The following is a 6,000-nucleotide window of genomic DNA, read 5'->3' as shown; positions in this document are numbered from 1 at the left end:
ACGACAACCTAGAGGGGGCGGGATAGAGCAAGTGGAGCGGCTCAAAGCAGAGGCGATGTGAGGAGAGTTGTGATGCTTAGCTTGCCGCACGCAAGGTGTGAAGAGAACACGGCAAAGCAATTCTCCAACTAAAAAATAAACTAAAAAAAAAAACAAAATTGCCACTCGCAAGGGAATTCATTAAAAAAAAAAAAAATCCTATTGTTTTGTACCAAAGGGAAGTCATACAGCCTTTAATACAAACTATGTCACGAATCGTGGTCAAAATGCAGATAATGTAATGATAAATAAAAAGACAACCATCTCACTCAAATGTTAACTCAGCAACCACTCAAAAATAACGCTAAAGCTAAGCTTGCTATGTCTCCTTCTTGAATTTATCCACCTTTCTGTAACTAGGAAGCCTCTCTCTCCCAGTTTATTAATTTTGTCTTGCTTGTCTGTTTTCTCTGTTAGCACAGATTTTACATCTTAGATTGCACAGCTCCTGTCTAAAACAGCGAAAGGAGGCTATTGAGCTTGGCTACCCAAAACTCTGCGTTCCCTCTAGCATTCATCAGCAAGGTTCCAATGCAATTAGAATTTAATATGACATAATAAACCACAAGCCCACGTTTTTTCAAAGAAAACAATTGCATATGTAGCTTATATTATAAAAACATGTTTTTTAATATATATTTATTTCCAGGTTTATTTATTTGTTTCAGGTCTTAGTTGCAGCACATGGAATTTTGTTTCATTATGGCCAGTTTTTAGTTACGGCGCGTGGACTCTCTAGCTCTATGACCAACAGGCCAATGAATCCGAGAGACGAGGTATTGAGGCAAGGAATATGACTTGATTCAGAAAGCTGGCTAACCGAGAAGATGACAGGCTAATGTCCCCAAGTAATCATCTTGTCAGGGTCCGGATGCCTGGTTCTTATACAGAGCCAGATGGAGAGAAGTAATGAGAGACTCAAGTCAAAAGACGGAACAGAGAGCAAGAGATAGTGAGGAAGGAAAGTCAAAAGGGTCTTCAGTCTTGTAAAACATCTCTCCCAAGGGCCGATCTTTGGAAGGGGTGTGTTCATCTCTTCCTTTCATTGGTGGGAAAGGTCAGATCGTCTCCCTGTGAGCTGAACACAGGCACTCTAGTTTAACAGCCAGGCAGAGGGGCGTGGTCCTCTGAGGCAGGCCATTACGTAGGACTATGATAGCAATGGCAAGGAAAAGCAAGTCAAAGGAAACAGTTCCAACAGGGAGTCAGAGCCGGTTCTTCTCTACGACGATTTCCCCCATCTTAGTCCAGTCCATAAGTCTTGTTGAAAAACGACTGTCCTGCTTTATCAGATTTCTCTTTCTGGGGGTGTCTCCCATTGCTGCTTAGTGTTAATGTGTCTTCTCTTGGTTCCTCTTTGTAAAGGCTCTAGAAATCTAGACTTAGACTGCTTCAAACCCAGAAGGCAGCATCTCCAGTTGTGGAAGCATCTCAAGGTGTGTATGCGAAGACTGAAAAGCCCTGGCTTATTGAAATGATTTCCTTGGTCTGTACCTCAGCCATCTGGGCGCCTGTAATCGTGCTTTCTCAGCATTTCCTCAGGGTTCACCATATGCAGTGACTGAAGTCTGGTGACTTCTAAGAGGCAGGTATTCCTCTTCCTCAGGGCTCGTCGGTTCATGTTCAGTTCAGTTCAGTCACTCAGTCGTTTTCGACTCTTTGCGACCCCACGGGTTGCACTTGGAGGGCTGCAATTGCTGGTTCCATTTCTCAGGTTCCCCTCTCGGTCATGAATGTGACCAACATCTGCTGGACACTTTCGTCCCACTGCATTGAGAGTCTCATTTCAGTGATTTTGTTTGTTTGTTTGTTTATTTTTGTCCAGTCCAGTCACATATTCTTTTTAAGCCACTACAGGTGTTATGCTTTGTACCAGGGCCAGCAGTAATTTTAAAAATCCCTGGATTGTCTCTAACTATAATCCAGGAGCCATTTTCCTATGTAGCTTCTTCCCATACCTAGAATCACACTGTCCAATTGTTTTATGTTATACATGTGATTTTCTCAAAATGTTTAGCCACAGAGGTATTTTGGATGTCCGATTACATATTGGTTACTGCAAGAGACAACTTTATAAATTAGACAGGATATAAGTCATGAAGCTAGTAACATAGAGAGTGATGTAGTTCAGCAGAGAAACAGGAGGCATGATTGGAAAACAAAGAACAAAGTTAAACAATGGTTCGTATAACTAGTTTTAATCCAGTTGCGAAAATCAAGCGACCCAAGGAGGTATAACTGATTTAATGAGCTATCTGCAGTTTCATTGTACTGGCCACGCACATTTTTACATGGCTTAATGGTTGAGACAAGACTATACTGGCAGAATCAACTATGTAGAGAGAAAAACATGTTTCCGTTTTACTCACAAAAGTTATAATTTACCACGTTCGTATAAGTCATAATTATTTTAAGAGAACATTTTTCTTCCACCTGGAAAATACAGATTTAAACCAGTAATTTCTTATATAGAAATCATAAAATTTATGACCATATGTACTAGTTCACTCAGGTCTCTGTAAGTTATTCTTTATGTTAACAGCTTTATGAAGCCTTCAGGTTTCCCATTAGAATTCTTTCATAATCTTTTTTACTCAGTTCAGCATTATGGTCTGAATGTCAGAATCTTGTGTTTATCCAAAATCCTTTGTTTATCACTGTCCTTGAAAGCATTTCTCCAAAGGCATAAGAGTGAAGCAATAGCTGTCTATAATGAGAAAAGACTTCAGAAGTCAAGTTTAAATCTGATTACAAGGTAATTGACAAACCAATCCAGTTACTGCTATAACCTACAACACTTTCAGATAATAACTAGAATTATGACTAATAATATTCTACCGGAACATATCAGATTTCTAGGAATTCCATATAATCTCTAGACTATCTTTATCATTTACAATATAACTTAAGGTTTATTACTAATCTGAAAACACCTCCCATGCAGTTTAACATATCAAGTGAACCTAATCAGGTCAATATCTTCCTTTGGGATGTTTTGGGGGCCTTTTGAAGCATCCCAAAGTTAGATGGAGGTAATTTGATTTGAGAATTTTGTCAAAAGAACTTTCAGAAGAAAAAAAGATTTTAAAACACAACAGGCTCATAGGTCTCTGTGAAAGAAGTTATTTACTAAGCCAAAGTGATAATAAAAAGTTCAAAGGCAAATACAGAACAGATCACTTAAAAAGGTAAAGAAACTTAACATTTGCTATAAAAAGCAACTGAACATCTTCAGAAAACTTGCCTTAGTTTTTTTTAAACAAATTTACATTTTGCATCTGCTTACTTTAAAAGTTCATTTATTCAATTAAACTTGTTTTAAATTTACTCAGTCCTGAGTGATCAAGTACAAAACCCATTTTGGAACCCTTATTCAGAAATCTTTTGTCACGTAACTGTTTCAAAATAATTTTAACTTCTAAGTTGTAGAATATCTCAAGAGATCCTAAAAGGTGGAAGACTTTCTAAAAGTTCACTCAAAACTCCTGTTTCATTTGCATACTCTCCTCAAAAGTTTGTTCACATTGAGTTACTTTCCTTGCTGACAGATTTGTAAGACATATGATAAGATTTTATTTAGCTTCTGTTAAACATCGACACAATTCAAATATTATCAGTTCAGTTCAGTCGCCCAGTCATGTTCGACTCTGCGTCCCCATGAACTGCAGCACACCAGGCCTCCCTGTCCTTCACCAACTCCCGGAGTCCACCTAAACCCATGTCCATTGAGTCGGTGATGCCATCCAACCATCTCATCCTCTATCATCCCCTTTTCCTGCTGCCCTCAATCTTTCCCAGCATCTGGGTCTTTTCCAACGAGTCAGCTCTTTGCATCAGGTGGCCAAAGGATTGGAATTTCAGCTTCAGTACCAGTCCTTCCATTGAATATGCAGGACGGATTTCCTTTAGGATGGACTGGTTGGATCTCCTTGCAGTCCAAGGGACTCAAGAGTCTTCTCCAACACCACAGTTCAAAAGCATCAATTCTTCACTGTTCAGCTTTCTTTATAGTCCAACTCTCACATTCATCCATGACCACTGGAAAAACCATACTTAGTTATATCTAATGTTGATAATCAAGACAGGTCTCTATTAATTAGATCAACAAACTTAAACATTAATACCAGACCCTAATTTAATATGGAATATCCCGGTTCACGTGAATGTGACAGTCATTTGGCATAATTTTTTTCTTTTACTTAGAATTGTTTGGTTTGTATGTTTGTGAGCACTTACATTCACTTAATTAAATAGAGCTCTTTTATAAAGCAACTGTGGCAGCGTTATCCAAAGACAAAGATGCCTACATACAGCAACAAAGAGGCCTCAGTTTATCTTTCAAGAATTCGGTCCTAAGTCAGGTAGAACAATGTAAAAACCCATCAATTTGCAAAAGAGTTTAGATTCAAATGGGGTTTCTGAGAAATGGAACAAGTCAAGCTCACTTGGCTAGATGGCTGAATATTTGCAGGAAAAGAAATTTATAAGTATCTTGTACAAACCAGCTTCTAAATTACGTTGCACTCTCTTAAATTTAGAAGACCAGATGGGACATTTTCATCTCAAAACTGTGGGCAAATTCTTCCTACAATGACTTTGTTTCCCCCTTGTTTAATATTCACAAGCCTCTTAAGATAAACGGGGAAAGATTTTGGAGTGGTAAAGGATTTTCGGAGCCACCCTTGGGTCCTGAAAAGACTACACTTGTAAAACAAAGATAGTTTGTTTTTCTGTTTGAAAGAATTGGAAACGGTTACCTCAATGAAGTTGAAGGACTTGACATACCCATTACCTATGTTGGAAAACTTCACTTTTACTCATTTAGCTTAGGGGAGAAGACCTCTAGGGAAGGCTCAGAGGCAACATCTAGGCTCCTGTAAATCAACCTGGACTGAAGGGGAAAGAGGTGAAGGCACCAGGAAAGACAGAAGGAGAAGTCTGCATAGTCCTACCAGGAAGGCAGCAATCAGGGGGAACTGAGGTCAGTGATTTGCTTAAACCAATATGTGCCTCATTTGCACGGAAGTCCTGAGGACAAATAGGGTCTTGCCCAAATATTTTCTGATCATGACCGGCTAGCCTCAAGCATCTAGGCTCCTGGCTGGCTAAGGCAGACTTCTCACCAAGTCCAACCTCCCTCTGGTCACCACACAACAGGCCACTGTATCTGAGAGACTTGGCACTGAAGCCAGGAATATCACTTCATTTGGAAAGCCAAATGATCAAGAAGATGGCAGACTAACGTCTCAGGGCAGCTATCTTGTTGGGGTCTGGATGCCAGGTTCTTCTATAGAGTCAGATGGAGAGGAGCGATGAAGAACTTATACCAAAAGGCAAAACAGAGAGTGAGAGATAGTGAGGAAGTAACGTAACCTGTGTCTTCAGTCTTGCAAGACATCTCTGGGAAGGACCAGCCTTTGGAAGGGGTGTGTTTATCTCTTCTTTTTTGTAGCCGCTCACAGGTGGTCAGGTTCAGATGATCTCTCTATGAACTGAAGAAAGGCACTTGAGTTTACAGTCACGCAGAGGGGCAGTGTCCTTTGAGGCAGGTCGTTATGTACCATTGAGCTTTCCTGGTGGCTCAGGTGGTAAAGAATCTTCCTGCAATATGAGAAGGCCAGATTCTTTCCCTGGTCGGAAAAATCCCCTGGAGCAGGGAATGGTTACTCACTCCAGTATTCTTACCTAGAAAATCCCATGGATGGAGGAGCCTAGCAGGCTACATAGTTCATGGGGTCACAAAGAGTCAGACAGGACTGACTGGCTAACAACTTTGACTCTGATTATATATGATTATAATAACAGCAGCAGCGAAAAGCAAGTCAAAGAAAGAGTTCCAGCCTGGGGTCAGAACTGTTACTTCTCTGCAGCAGTTAACAAGCTCAGTGGTGCATCAGTGCATCGTGTGGACTTAGCTTCCCTGCAGCATGTGGGGTCGAAGTTCCCCATCTAGGGATTGTG

Source organism: Bos taurus, chromosome Y (genome assembly GCF_002263795.3).
Source record: "Bos taurus isolate L1 Dominette 01449 registration number 42190680 breed Hereford chromosome Y, ARS-UCD2.0, whole genome shotgun sequence".
Lineage (NCBI taxonomy): Eukaryota > Metazoa > Chordata > Mammalia > Artiodactyla > Bovidae > Bos > Bos taurus.
This window is presented reverse-complemented; position numbering follows the sequence as displayed.